The sequence below is a fragment of the Ovis aries genome, chromosome X, assembly GCF_016772045.2.
Source record: "Ovis aries strain OAR_USU_Benz2616 breed Rambouillet chromosome X, ARS-UI_Ramb_v3.0, whole genome shotgun sequence".
NCBI lineage: Eukaryota > Metazoa > Chordata > Mammalia > Artiodactyla > Bovidae > Ovis > Ovis aries.
The window spans coordinates 82,139,545-82,155,771 of record NC_056080.1 but is presented as its reverse complement, the minus strand read 5'-3'; the positions used below and the strand labels follow the sequence as shown (position 1 = coordinate 82,155,771).

Genomic DNA, 16,227 nt, shown 5'->3' with positions numbered 1-16,227 from the left:
GAAGCTTTTCACCATTAATCTAGATGTTTTATCATCATTGCTGTATAGATGGAGAATTCTTGAGGCTACTGTAAGAATAAGACTGAAAGCCAGGGGCAGGAGGCTTAAATCCAAAACCTGAGAACACCAGAGAACTCCTGACTCCAGGAAACATTAATCAACAAGAGCTCATCCAAAAGCCTCCTTACCTACACTGAAACCAAGCTCCACCCAAGAGCCAACAAGTTCCAGAGCAAGACATACCAAGCTAATTCTCCAGCAACGCAGGAACACAGCCCTGAGCATTAATATACAGATGGCCAAAAGTCACACTAAACCCACAGACATCCCCAAAATCACTACTGGACACTTCATTGCACTCCAGAGAGAAGAGATCCAGCTCCACCCACCAGAACACGGACGCAGGCTTCCCTAACCAGGAAACCTTGACAAGCCGCTAGTCCAACCCCATCCACAGGGAGGAACCTCCACAATAAAGAGGAACCACAAACTTCCAGCCTACAGAAAGGCCACCCCCAAACACAGCAATAAACAAAATGAAAAGGCAGAGAAATAGTCAGCAGGTAAATGAACATTATAAATGCCCACCAAACCAAACAAAAGAGGAAGAGATAGGGAGTCTACCTGAAAAAGAATTCAGGATAATTACAGTAAAGGTGATCCAAAATCTTCAAAACAAAATGGAGTTACAGATAAACAGACTAGATACAGGGATTGAGAAGATGCAAGAAATGTTTAACAAGGATCTAACAGAAATAAAAAAAAGAGTCAATCAATAATGAATAATGCAATAACAGAGGTCAAAAGCGTCTGGAGGGAACCAACAGTAAATAACTGAGGCAGCGGATAGAATAAGTGAGGTGGAAGATAGAATGGTGGAATTAAATGAAGCATAGAGGAAAAAAGGAAAAAGAATTAAAAGAAACGAGGACAACCTCAGAGACCTCTGGGACAATGTTAAATGCCCCAACATTAAAATCATAGGAGTCCCAGAAGAAGACAAAAAGAAAGGCCATGAGAAAATACTTGAGGAGATAACAGTTGAAACACTTTCTAACACCATACACAAAACTAAACTCAAAATGGATTAAAGATCTCAATGTAAGACTAGAAACTATAAATCTCCTAGAGGAAAACACAGGCAAAACACTCTCCAACATAAATCACAGCAGGATCCTCTATGACCCACCTCCCAGAATATTGGAAATAAAAGCAAAAATAAACAAATGGGACCTAATTAAACTTAACAGTTTTACACAAAGAAGCAAACTATAAGCAAGGTGAAAGACAGCCTTCAGAAAGGGAGAAAATAATAGCAAACAAAGCAACTGACAAAGAATTAATCTCAAAAACATACAAGCAGCTCCTGCAGCTCAATTCCAGAAAAATATACAACCAAACAGAAATTTCTCCAAATAAGACTAACACATGAAAAGATGCTCAACATCACTCATTATCAGAGAAATGCACATCAAAACCAGAAATGCAAAATCAAAATGAGGTACCATCTCACACCAGTCAGAATGGCTGCTATCAAAAAGTCTACAAACAATGAATGCTGGAGAGGGTGCGGAGAAAAGAGGACACTCTTACACTGTTGGTGGGAATGCAAACTAGTACAGCCACTATGGAGAACAGTGTGGAGATTCCTTAAAAAACTGGAAATAGAATCGCCATACGACCCAGCAATCCCACTGCTGAGCACACACACCGAGGAAACCTAAATTGAAAGAGACACGTGTTACCCCAATGTTCACTGCAGCACTGTTTACAATATCTAGGACTTGGAGGCAACCTAGATGTCCATCAGCAGATGAATGGATAAGAAAGCTCCGGTATACAATGGACTATTACTCAGCTATTAAAAAGAATGCATTTGAATCAGTTCTAACGAGGTGGATGAAACTGGAGCCTATTATAGAGAGTGAAATAAGTCAGAAAGAAAAACACCAATACAGTATATTAACGCATATATGTGGAATTTAGAAATATGGTAATGATGACCCTATATGAGAGATAGCAAAAGAGACACAGATGTAAAGAACAGACTTTTGGACTCTGTGGGAGAAGAAGAGGGTGGGAAAATTTAAGAGAATAACACTGAAACATATATGTTATCATATGTGAAATAGATTGCCAGTCCAGGTTCGATGCATGAGACAGGGAGCTCAGGGCCAGCGCACTGGGATGACCCTGAGGGATGAAACAGGGAGGGAGGTGGGATGGGGGTTCAGGATGGGAACACATGTATACCCATGGCTGATTCATGTCAATGTATAGCAAAAACTACTACAGTATTGTAAAGAATTAGCCTCCAATTAAAATAATTATTTTTTTTTAAAGCTTGATCTCTAACATGCTCCAGGTACTGGTCCATTTCTTAAAATCATTTACACACTATCACTGCATCTCTATCTCCTTGTAGTTCTTCAGCTTCCTATAATCTGACTTTTGCTCTCAACACTCCAGAAAACCATGCCTGTGAAGAGCACCAACAGCCTCTACATAGCAAAATTCTGTATTCACTTCTCTAGTCTCACCTCAATTGATCTCTCAAGAATACTCAACACAGCTAAATAACAATCCTTCTGGAAACACTCCTACAGGTCTGGCTGCTCCTTCTGTCTCCCTGCTGAATCCTCCTCTGCTAGCTGACCTCTAAATGCTGACTTCCCATGGGGACTGGTTCTGCACTCTCTTAACCCTAGATAAGCTCATCTAGACCTGCAATAATAAACATGCATTTTTTGCTGAAGACACACTGCATACAGAAAAAAACGAAAGGCATAACTACAGCTGAGGGACAAACCAAAGACAAAACCCAAGGTATACCAAATAGTTGAGGCAAAGGTAGATGAATAGAGACCCACAAAGAAGACAGAGGAGGACCAACCAGGAAAGTAAGAGGAAAGCCAGGAAAGTGTGGTGATCTTGAAGCCAAAGGCGGCGGGGGGCGGGGGGGGGAACAAAACAAAACTTCAAGAAGGAACAAGTGTCACCTCCCAGCTCCGTTCACTGATAACATTAGGACTGTAAAACAGTCACTGAATTTTTACAAGGAAGGAGGCCATTGGTAAGGGTCGGAGAGACATGCTGTGGAATGGAACAAAAACACAAGAGAAACAGTGATGACAAATCATACGGTCCCTGAGACAAAGAGATGAAAATGCAGCAGCCTTAAAGAAGAAAACTGACTTTAGCAACAATACAAAAATATCTAGGGTCTTAGTGGATCATAAGTTGTTTATGAAGGGTTATGAGGTAATTGCTTAAAATGCTTATGCTTATGAAATCTTAAAATTACATTAAGTAACAGGGTGTCTTGATTTCTTTAAGTACTCTTGCCATTATGCCCTGTGTTGGTTAGAACGCATGCATAATACTGAGTTCAATTCTGGGACAGTGTATTAAGACTAGACAGAAGTGCAAAGTATGGTGAGAGACTTAGAGACTGTTATCACCCAAAAAAAATGGCTAGAGGACTAGAAATATTAAACATGAAAAAGACTTAGATGGAATGTGACAGCAATCTTCAAGTTTATATAAAGTGTAATCCAATGGCTCTGCGGGTAGAGAATCCATCTGTAATGCAGGAGACACAGGAGATAAGGGTTCAATCCCTGGGTCAGAAAGATCCCCTGAAGGAAGACATGGCAACTCACTGCAGTATCCTTGCCTGGGAAATTCCACTGACAGAGGAACCTGGCAGGCTACAGTCCATGGGGTCACAAAAGATACATGACTGAGCAACTACGCACAAGCATACAAATCACCTAGAAGGGGGATGACATTATTTGGAATATAACTAAGAACAGTGGATATAAGGATAGCTATGGAAGCTATACATACAGTGTTTTAGTCAATTTAAAAAGTCCTCAATTTTAAAAATGCCTGACTATTACATACTGGGTATAAAGCCACAGAAACTTTATTCTCCTCTCAGATGTCACTAACAAGCATTTCTTATTCACTCCTGTATTGCTAAAACTCACACCTATAATCAAGTCTCACATACCCCCACTACAATGCTCTTGCAACAGAATCTGTAATGTCTAAAGGAATACTGGAATAATGGAAATAACTATGGTACAAAGAATATTGCATATAAAGTCAGAAAATATGGTTCTGCTAATAATGAGGAGTATGTGAATGCCCAATAAATGATAAAGTGCTATATAAGATCATAGTCAAGAAGAAAAAGAATTAAATTCTAAGCCATAGAGAGAAGAGAAAAAAAGATAACGAAACATAAAGGAAAGTCGTCTTACCACAGTTCTTCCCTGTTCTCTTACTCACTCCTTGCTTTGTCCCACAGCCATTAACCCTATTCCACTACATTTCTGCTAAGAATCCTGAATGAGTTTCCTGTGGCTGCTGTGACAAAACATCAAAAGATGCAAAGTTGAAAACAACAGAAATTTATTGTCTCATAGTTCTGGAGGCCAGAAGCCCCAAATCAAGATGTTGGCAGGTCCATGTTCCCTCTAAAATCTGTAGCAGGGAATCCTTCCCTGTCTCTTCCTAGTTTCTGGTGGTTTGCCAGCAATCCGTGGTGTTCTCTGGTGCGTCCATGTCTTCACATGAGAGTCTCTGTGTCTCTTCTCATAAGGACACCTACTCCAGTATGATCTCATTTTAACTTACATCTTAATTATATATGCAAAGACCCTATTTCCAAATAAGGTCCCATTCACAGGTAGCAGGGGTCAGGATTCAACACATGTTTTTTGAGGACACAACAAATTCCCGTCTTGGAAACTCACTGTTCCTCTCAAATCACTCCTAGTCTCCTCCCTCTACATATTCATTATCACCCCAACTTGCCTCCCTGACCTCTCAAAAACCTCTATCTAATCCCTTTCCTTAATCATATTAGAGGCATGTCCTTAGAACAATGGACCAGAAGGGCAACCTCCAATTAAAAAGACCTGTTTCTTCTGCCTAGAAAGTTCCAAGGAAAGAACATTTTTGTTTCAGCTGCTGGGGATCCCCCCCCAAAAAAAGATATACTGTGGGGGAATCCGAGTGAGAATTCTGAATGCAGTTTTTTCTTATAGAGGAATTATTAGAAATTGTGGTGAGGGTCTTTTAGTCCGTTAAATGAAAGGCTATATAAGATGCAACTGGTTGACCTAACAACCAAAATGTCATGAATACCCTTATTTATAGAAAAAAATGCATCCAGAGTTTCAAAAATCTTACAAAGGAATTTTTGGGTTATATCCATTTGTAAGTAAGAGGCTGCTTGCATTTAAAAAAAACTGCTAACAAAACAGCACAGCAACAATATAAATGCTCCTCCTCAATGGAGGCATCTTCAAATGGAAGTTGAAGATGCTTTCAGAGAACTGAGTATTGAAAAAGGATGAGCTGGTGGTTCTCACACTCAAGTCTATGCATTTGGACAATTTTTTTAATTCTGTATTTTTATTTTGATAACATTAAAAATATATAAAGTATCCTGGATTATCTACACGTATACCCATTAAATGAGTGATGGCACACAATTCAGTGTTGCACTTGACTTACAAAGGCATAGGTGCCAAGATATTCCCTAAAATAATAGTGCTTAATTTTTAATGTACTGGAAGCATGTCTGGCTGCTGTTAGGTTGGCACATCCTAAAATCATGACAATCATGACTCAAGCACTCTTGTATTCCTGCTGTGTTTTTAAATCTGTTATAGAGACAAAATTTATCTCTTGCAGTAATGATTTACAAGAGCTGAGACTTTTTTTTATCTGATAGTCTGAAAATGACGGTGTGGAAAAATAACGTTAACACATAAATTATCTCAAGCTAAACAGAAAATAATACTGAAAGGTGTTTGTATCAAGTGGAAACCAAGTAATACTACAATGTACTATATGAATAAAGGTAGTGCAACTATTTAAACAGAACAAAGAAATGGAAAAATTAACTTGCCACATAGTGCATGGTAATGGCCAATGCTAAATCAAAAGAAAGCAATCCATATCATTAATTGTATTACTGCAAGGAGATGTATTATGTTTAATCCTTACAACAGTTTATTAGCAGGATGTTTCACAGAATATATGTTAAGAAAATTAAATTTTCCACCCTTGTATCATGGGCCATACTATTAAACTGGCCCATTAAATTAAATGCAGGTGGAGATGGAAGGTGCTCAGGAAGGTGGCACTAGTGGTAAAGAACCTGCCTGCCAATACATGAGACACAAGAGGCCCGGATTCTATCCCTAGGTGGGGAAGATCACCTGGAAGAGGGTATGGTCACCCACCCCAGTATTCTTGCCTGGAGAATCCCATGAACAGAGGAGCCTGGTGGGCTAGTCCATGGGGTCACAAAGAGTGGGACACGGCTGAAGCAGCTGAGCACACTGCATGGAACAAGAGAAGGCATAGAAGTGAGAACATGCTAGAGAAGGTTCACGAACTAGCTGGATGAGATGGAACAGTCGGCATTTGGCAAATGAGACGATTTAGGGATAAGGATAATGGTCATATGTAAAAACAAGGCCTCACATAAATTAAGTACTTTGTATTTGCTCAAGTAGTCTTTCAATTTCAGTTCAACACATGTTCTAAGCATTCAGTATAGCAGACACTGGAGGCATGAAGACCAGTGAGAAAGGATACTATACTCAAGGGAGCCAGAGTACAATACGGAAGACAGAAACAAATAAATGCAATAAAGTTTAAGAGTGAATAATCTAAGAATGTACACAACTGTTCAGAAGATTTCTTGTGATTATCTCATCTTGGACAATGAAAAAATAAAAAAAATGCAGGTGTCAGACTGTATATTGGGAATTTCCTCAGTATACAATTATTTCTTCTTGGAAGAGAGGTCAAAGTGTCTATTTTATCCTCACTAGGTTCTCAAAACCCAGCACAGTGCCTTACATATAATAATCCCTCAAATATTTAATAAATTAATCAACACTGAGCATCTTTTGGTTTTATGGGGGCTTCCCTGGTGGCTCAGATGGTAAAGAATCTGCCTGCAATGCTGGAGACCCAGGTTCAATCCCTGGGAGGGGAAGATTCCCTGGAGAAGGGAATGGCTACCTACTTCAGTATTCTTGCCTGGAGAATTCCATGGACAGAGGAGCCTGGTGGGCTCCATGGGGTCACAAAGAGTTGGACACATCTGAGTGACTTTCATACACACACATAAATGGTAGATAACTTTATATCCAGTAGGAGCTGGCAAGAACAATATTTTGATTACCAAGCTATCTCCCTAAGTAAGATAAATGAGTTGAGCTGAGAGTAATGCAGTCCTCAACTCTTCTCAGAGAGGAAATAAGCAAATGACAGAAAACCACCAATTCTGATGCAATAACCTTGGAAGAGACAGAAGAATGAAGAACAATCATTTATATGGGAGAAAAAGAAGATATGTTTATGAAAATCCTGAAATCTGGCCCCAGATCAAGAATATTCTTGTTGGTATTGCAAATATTCTTTTAGGGTGATGCTCTGAGACCCAACCTAATCCTTGTCACTTTCTCAAGACAGGAGATTACCCTGTCAAGTAAAAAATACCTGTTCTGTTTTGCATTCACCACCACCACCATATAACATCATCTTGATTCTTTCTGTTTGCCCCTTCCACACACACTCACATATATGTAAGCTACGGAGAGTAGCGATCTATCTTATTACCAGCTATATCCCCTGCAGTTAGAAGAGCATCTAGCTCATATTAGCTGTTCAATAAATGTTTGTAAAACATAAGAGTGGCTCTGCTTTCAGTCACAGCTATTCAAAGTGAAAGAATGTCCAAAACATAACAGTATCCTCTGGGATCGAGGATGAGACCATGGAGTTACAGGTAGCTGGAAGCAATTCATAAAACATAAAGATAACTGTTTGTGAGGGTTATGGAGGAGGAGGGAGGTGTAAAGCATTTCCTCAAGAGTCTAGTACCCGTTCAGTTCGTTAAATATCAGCCAATAGTAACAACAAGAACATCACCATATAGGTCTGACGCTGAGGAAATAAGTCTGGGCAGAGAGAGAGAGAGTTCCTATTTGAACTGAGGAAGAAGAAACGACAACACTAGGCCTTGGAGGAAGGGCTCGCAGAGGGTTACAAACCCAGAAGTAGAAGGTAAGGCAGAAAGTGACGTCATCGAAACTAGGGCGTAGAGTTTTTAGAAGATTCAAGAAATCTCAAGAGATTCGAAACCTACAAAGGGGTCTTGTGGAATACAAAGTGAGGGAAAATTTAACATTTTTTTTCTCTTCTGTAACAACTTGTGACGCATTCGGACTCTTTCGCTCGAGGCCTTTTCAGGTGTATAAAACGCACTTAATCCAAAGTGGACCTGTCCGACCATTCGAACTGTCGACACCAGAGAAGCCCTAGTCACCCTTCCATTGCCTCCTAATTCCACCTTCCCGTGAGCACCTCTGCGGTCCCCGTGCCGTCGTCTCTCCGCCTTCCACCCCGTTCTCCCCGCTGCTTTTACCTGTCCGGGCACCGTGCGAGAACTCGCCGCGTCAGGACAGAGCCGCTCGGATCAGCACCGGGTCGCAGGCTGCCGGTTCCCAGAGGAGGCTGGACCGGACGCCACCGGCTTCCGCAAAAAAGCGCCCCGCCCGCGCGCGGCCCCCTGGGAATGTGAACGCTCATCCAATGGGAGCGAGAGGCGGGGCGGGGCCGGCGGCGTTCCCAGTCCTCGTACTTCCCAGGAGCCGCACTGCATCCTGGGAGTGGTAGTTTCAGCTGTCCTATCGCCGACGCTGTCGCGCCTGCTCAATCAACAGTTCTCATCATCAACCACATCAAGCGCTATTCCTTAAAGAAAACGAAGAGCATGTAGGGCCACCAAAAGCCCAGCATTGAGTTGGTAGGATCAATGAAGAGCTGAGCTTTACCAACCGTCTCCCTGCTTAGTTGCAGCAGGTAGCATCACCTGTTACTTCATAGACAAGAAAGAATTCATCTGACAGGAATTCCCTCTACTTTCACCACGACATTTTTTAACCGGTTTGGGTCGCTGAGCAATCCTTTCTCCCATTTCTTTCAATGATAGTTGTAGAGTAGTAGTAGTAATAATAATAATCAACTACTCTCATTGGCTGTAAACTCCCTCATCCCTTTTACATCCCTATTCCTTCTTACCAACTTGAGCTCCACTAATAAACTCGAACTCCACTAAGAAATTCGCCTGTGTCACGTCTCAACGGCTCTCTGCTTTTTTGCTCTTTGTTGTTCAGTCGCTAAGTCGTGTCCAACTCATTGCAAGCCTATGGACTGCTGCACGACAGGCTTACCAGGCCCTCATCATTTCCCAGAGCTTGCTCAAACTCATATCCATCGAGTCAGTGATGCCATCCAACCATCTCATCCTCTGTCGACTTCTTTTTCTGCTTTCAATCTTGCCCAGCATTGGGGTCTTTTCCAATCAGATGTTTCCATCAGGTGGCCAAAGTATTAGAGCTTCAGCTTCGGCATCAGTCCTTCCAAACAGTCCTTCCAAATCAATTCAGGATTGATTTCCTTTAAGATTGACTGGTTTGATCTCCTTACTTTCCAAGGGACTGTGTAGAGTCTTTTGAAGCACCATAGTTTAAAGGCATTAATTCTTCCATATTCTGCCTTCTTTATTGTCCAGCTCTCACATCTGTACATGACTACAGGAAAGATTATAGCCAGACAATACAGACTTCTGTTGGCAAAGTGATGTCTTTGCTTTTTAACATATTGTCTAGATTTGTCATAGCTTTCCGGCCAAGAAGCAATTGTCTTCTAATTTCATGGCTGCAGACATACAAGATGAGAGAAACCGCCCCAAGCCTCTCACCACACACAGACTTAACCTCCCCTTTCCAGTCAAAATTCTCAAAGGTGTTGCTAAAACAAATAGACATTCTCCAACCAACAGGGGCAAATATTATTTTCTTGGGCTCCAAAATCACTGTGGATGGTGACTACAGGCAGGAAATTAAGAGACACTTGCTCCTTGGAAGAAAAGCTATGACAAACCTAGACAGTGTATTTAAAAAGCAGAGACATCACTTTGCCAACAAAGGTCCATATAGTCAAAGCTATGGTTTTTCCAGTAGTCTGTACGGATGTGAGAGTTGGACCATGAAGAAGGCTGAGTGCCGAAGAATTGATGCTTTTGAACTATGGTTTTGGAGAAGACTCTTGAGAGTGCCTTGGACTAAAAGGAGATCAAACCAGTCAATCCTAAAGGGAATCAGTCCTGACTATTCACTGGAAGGACTGATGCTGAAGCTCCAATACTTTGACCAACTAATAGGAAGATCTGACTCATTGTAAAAAACCCTGATGTTGGGAAACATTAAGGGCAGGAAGAGAAGGGGATGACAGAGGATGTGATCGTTGGGTGACATCACCAACACAATGGACATGAGTTTGAACAGACTCTGGGAGATAGTGAAGGACAGGGAAGCCTGGTGGGCTGCAGTCCATGGGGTCAGAGAAAGTTGGAAATGATTCTTTCTTTGAAGTGCTTCTGGATATCCACACTAGAGTGCATGCAGAACCATTTAAATAGGTGGCTTTATAATTTTATAATTTAGAAGTTCTGTTACCATTTCTCCAAGTTATTGAAGAGTGGAATCTCTTTTTATAATACATGATTTTAGATAGTTTGAAATTCTGTAATAAAGGTTTCAATTTCCATTTCAGTTCCTGTTGTTAACAAGCCTATATAGAACTGATGATTTATATAACCTAATGTAATCTCCCAACAGTACGGACGACAAAAATTACGAAGCCAAGAAGAGATGGAGCCTGGATTATGAACTAGCTTTCTTACACTATAGGCTTGAGAAATGTCTGGTGGGCTAAAATAAGATACATATATCACACAGAACTCTACTCATATCTGAGAGATCTTGGATTTACATTCTGCTTATCAGGATTGGATCATGATGTATTATTTTGTAGTTCACAAACAAATTCAGTGACTTTTGCTTTGGCAACATCAAAATCATTCACATTATTGCAATATATCACTGATCATCAGTGCTGTTTATGCTTCTTTTCTCCTGGATATTTGGACTTGGGCACATTTTCTTCCTATTTGTGCTCATAATAAAATTACCTCGAGAACACCTGTTCTCCTTCAAAATTCACAGTCACTAGAGGGAGTGAACACATTATCAATATCTACAAAATCATTGCCTTTTACTATGGAACAGTGTCTCTTTGCAGCTCATTCCAGTTAATGTTGCCACATATCCTGCTCTGCTGGTGTGAGCCATCAATGATTCCAACATCAGCTTTGGCAAAGCATCTCTGAATCACCTCTAAGCTGTCTATTCCATTTGCAAAAAAAAAGCAAAATGGCTGTCTGAGGAGGCCTTGCAAATAGTTGTGAAAAGAAGAGAAGAGAAAAGCAAAGGAGAAAAGGAAAGATATACCCATTTGAATGCAGAGTTTTAAAGAATAGCAAGGAGAGATAAGAAAGCCTTCTTCAGCGATCAATGCAAAGAAATAGAGGAAAATAATAGAATGGGAAAGACCTCTTCAAGAAAATTAGAGATACCAAGGGAGCATTTCATGCAAAGATGGGCTCAATAAAGGACAGAAATGGTATGGACCTAACAGAAGCAGAAAATATTAAGAAGAGGTGGCAAGAATACACGGAAGAACTGTACAAAAAGATCGTCACGACCCAGATAATCATGAAGGTGTGATCACTCACACTCACCTAGAGCAGGACATCCTGAAATGTGAAATCAGGTGAGCCTTAGGAAGAATCACTATGAACAGAGCTAGTGGAGGTAATGGAATTCCAGTTGAGCTATTTCCAATCTTAAAAGATGATGCTGTGAAAGTGCTGCACTGAATATGCCAGCAAATTTGGAAAACTCAGCAGTGGCCACAGCACTGGAAAAGGTCAGTTTTCATTCCAATCCCAAAGAAAGGCAATGCCAAAGAAAATTCAAACTACCGTACAATTGCACTCATCTCACACACTAGTAAAGTAATGATCAAAATTCTCCAAGCCAGGCTTCAGCGATACGTGAACTGTGAACTTCTAGACGTTCAAGCTGGTTTTAGAAAAGGCAGAGAGACCAGAGATCAAATTGCCAACATCCGCCGGATCATGGAAAAAGCAAGAGAGTTCCAGAAAACATCTATTTCTGCTTTATTGACTATGCCAAAGCCTTTGGCTGTGTGGATCACAATAAACTGTGGAAAATTCTAAAAGAGATGGGAGTACCAGACCACCTGACCTGCCTCTTGAGAAATCTGTATGCAGGTCAGGAAGCAACAGTTAGAACTGGACATGGAGCAACAGACTGGTTCCAAATAAGAAAAGGAGTACGTCAAGGCTGTATATTGTCACCCTGCTTATTTAACTTATATGCAGAGTACATTATGGGAAATGCTGGGCTGGAGGAAGCACAAGCTGGAATAAGATTGCTGGGAGAAATATCAATAACCTCAGATATGTAGATGAAACCACCCTTATGGCAGAAAGTGAAGAGGAACTAAAGATCCCCTTGATGAAAGTGAAAGAGGAGAGTGAAAAAGTTGGCTTAAAGCTTAACATTCAGAAAACTAAGATCATGGCATCTGGTCCCATCACTTCATGGGAAATAGATGGGGAAACAGTGGAAACGGTATCAGACTTTATTTTTGAGGACTGCAAAATCACTGCAGATGGTGATTTCAGCCATGAAATTAAAACACTCTTGCTCCTTGGAAGGAAAGTTATGACCAACCTAAACAGCATATTAAAAAGCAGAGACATTAATTTGCCAACAAAGGTCCATCTAGTCAAGGCTATGGTTTTCCCAGTAGTCATGTATGGATGGGAGAGTTGGACTATAAAGAAAGCTAAGCACCTAACAATTGATACTTTTGAACTGTGGTGTTGGAAAAGACTCTTGAGAGTCCCTTGGTCTGCAAGGAGATACAACCATTCCATCCTAAAGAAGGTCAGTCCTGAGTGTTGGTTGGAGGGACTGATGTTGAAGCTGAAACTCCAATACTTTGACCCACCTGATGTGGAGAGCTGACTCATTTGAAAAGACCCTGATGCTGGGAAAGATTGAGGGCAGGAGCAGAAGGGGACGACAGAGGATGAGATGGTTGGATGGCATCACTGACACAACGGACATGGGTCTGTGTGGACTCTGGGAGTTGGTGATGGACAGCGAGGCCTGGTATGCTGTGGTTCATGGGATCGCGAAGAGTCAGACATGACTGAGCGACTGAACTGAACTGTCTATCCCACATAGCAGTGAAATTTCTCATCACACCAAGGACATGCCATTTCTTTCCACCTGCAATAGAACAGTGCTTCTCATAATGTACCAAGCATTTGCAGCATCCAACTTTTGATGATTTATTATTTTTCAGTCGAACGGCCACACACAGCCATAGTGCTGGTAGGCACTATGTTGTTGTTGTTGTTTAGTCATGTCCCACTATTGCCGACCCCACGGACCATGGCACACCAGGCTCCTCTGTCCTTCACTATCTCAGAGTTTGCTCTAATTCATGTCTATTGAATTGGTCATGCCATCCAACTATTTCATCCTCTCTTGCTCCCTTCTCCTTTTGCCTTCAATCTTTCAAGGCATGAGGGTCTTTTCCAGTGAATCAGCTCTTCCCATCTAGTGGACAAAGTATTGGAGCTTCAGCAAAACTCCTTCCAGTGAATATTCAGGGTTGATTTCCTTTAGGAGTGACTGGTTTGATCTCCTTGCAGTTCAAGGGACTCTCAAAAGTCTATCCCAGTACCATAGTTTGAAAGCATTTATACTTTAGCCTCCAACCTTCTTTATTGGTCCAACCTACACATCTGCACATGACTACTGGAAAAACCATTGTTTTGACTATGTGGACCTTTGTCTGCAAAATGATGCCTCTGCTTTTTAATACACTGTCTAGATTTGTCATAGCTTCCCTGGTGGCTCAGATGGTAAAGAATCTGCCTGTAATGCAGGAGACCTGGGTTTGATCCCTGGGTCAGGAAGATCCCCTGGAGAAGGGAATGGCTACTGACTCCAGTATTCTTGCCTGGAGAATTTCAAGCACAGAGGAGCCTGGTAGGCTATTGTCCATGGGGATCATGAAGAGTCAGACGTGACCAAGAGACTAACAATGTCTTTTTATTTCATGTTCCCAGTGATTTTAGAGTCCAAGAAAACAAAATCTGTCACTGCTTCCATTTTTTTTCTCTTCTAGTTGCCTTGAACTGATGGAACCATCTGCCATGATCTTGTTTTTTAATTGTTGAGTTTTAAACCAGCTTTTTTACTCTCCACTTTTACCCTCATCAAGAGGCTCTTTAGTTCCTCTTCCCTTTCTGCCATTAGAGTGGTATCATCTGCATGTCTGAGGTTGTTGATATTTTCCCCAACAATCTTGATTTCAATTTGTGATACATCCAGCTTGGCATTTCTCATGATGTACTCTGCACAAAAGTTAAATAAGCAGGGTGACAATATACCACCTTAACGTACTCCTTTCCCAATTTTGAACCAGTCCATTGTTCTATGTCCAGCTCTAACTGTTGCTTCTTGATTTGCATAAAGGATTTTCAGGAGACAGATAAGGTGGTGGCACTCCCACCTTTTTAAAGAATTTTCCAATTTGTTGCGATCCAATATTGCATAGGGAACTTAAATGATAGGTCCATGAATCAAGGTAAATTGGAAGTGGTCAAACAGGAGATGACAGGAGTGAACATCAACATTTTAGGAATCAGTGAAGTAAAATGGACTGGAATGGGCGAATTTAATTCAGATGACCTTTATATCTACTACTGTGGGCAAGAATACCTTAGAAGAAATGGAGTAGACCTCATAGTCAACAAAAGAGTCCAAAATGTAGTACTTGGGTGTAATCTCAAAAACAACAGAATGATTTGTTTGTTTCTATGGCAAACCATTCAATATCACAGTAATCCAAGTCTATGTCCCAACCAATAATGCTGAAGAAGCTGAAGTTGAACAGTTCTATGAAGACTTATAAGACCTTCTAGAACTAACACCAAAAAAAGAGAAAAGATGTTATTTTCATCATAGGGGACTGGAATGCAAAAGTACGAAGTCAAGAGATACCTGGAGTAACAGGTAAGTTTGGCCGTGGAGTACAAAATGAAGCAGGACAAAGGTAACAGAGTTTTGCCAAGAGAATGCACTGGTCATAGCAAACACCCTCTTCCGACAACACAAGAGAAGACTACATGTGGACCTTTATATTTCTGATGTATTTGACATCACCAGATGGTCAATCACAAAATCAGATCAGTTATATTCTTTGCAGCCAAAGATGTAGAAGCTCCATACAGTCAGCAAAAACAAGACTGGGAGCTGACTACAGCTCAGATCATGAACTCCTTATTGCCAAATTCAGACTTTTTTTTTTTTAGTTTTTTATTTTTTAAATTTTAAAATCTTTAATTCTTACATGCATTCCCAAACATGAACCCCCCCTCCCACCTCCCTCCCCATAACATCTTTCTGGGTCATCCCCATGCACCAGCCCCAAGCATGCTGCATCCTGCGTCAGACATAGACTGGCGATTCAATTCACATGATAGTATACATGTTAGAATGTCATTCTCCCAAATCATCCCACCCTCTCCCTCTCCCTCTGAGTCCAAAAGTCCGTTATACACATCTGTGTCTCTTTCCCTGTCTTGCATACAGGGTCGTCATTGCCATCTTCCTAAATTCCATATATATGTGTTAGTATACTGTATTGGTGTTTTTCTTTCTGGCTTACTTCACTCTGTATAATCGGCTCCAGTTTCATCCATCTCATCAGAACTGATTCAAATGAATTCTTTTTAACGGCTGAGTAATATTCCATTGTGTATATGTACCACAGCTTTCTTATCCATTCATCTGCTGATGGACATCTAGGTTGTTTCCATGTCCTGGCTATAATTGAAGAAAGCATGGAAAACCACTAGACTATTCAGGTATGACCTAAATCAAATCCCTTACGATTATACAGTGGAAGTGACAGAAAGATTCAAGGGATTAGATCTGATAGATAAGGTGCCTGAAAAACTATGGATACGGGTTTGCAACATTGTACAGGCAGTGATCAAGATCATCCCCAAGAAAAAGAAATGCAAAAAGGCAAAGTGTTTGTCTGAGGAGACCTTACAAATAGCTGACAAAAGAAGAGAAGCTAAAGGCAAAAAAGAAAAGGAAAGATATAAGCATCTGAATGCAGAGTTCCAAAGAATAGCAAGGAGAGCTAAGAAAGCCTTCTTAAGTGATCAAT

General features: G+C 40.9%; 1 protein-coding gene across 3 annotated transcripts in view; it reads right to left on the bottom strand.

Moving 5' to 3' along the window:
* The window catches only part of VAMP7 (vesicle associated membrane protein 7), an 86,196-nt gene extending 77,612 nt beyond the window's left edge, over positions 1-8,584 (bottom strand). For all 3 annotated transcript variants that reach the window (XM_012106120.5, XM_012106119.5, XM_012106121.5), the window contains exon 1: positions 8,462-8,584. The gene's annotated coding sequence lies outside the window, so the exon portion shown is untranslated. The remainder of the gene's footprint in view (positions 1-8,461) is intronic.
* Positions 8,585-16,227: the final 7,643 nt, after the last annotated feature.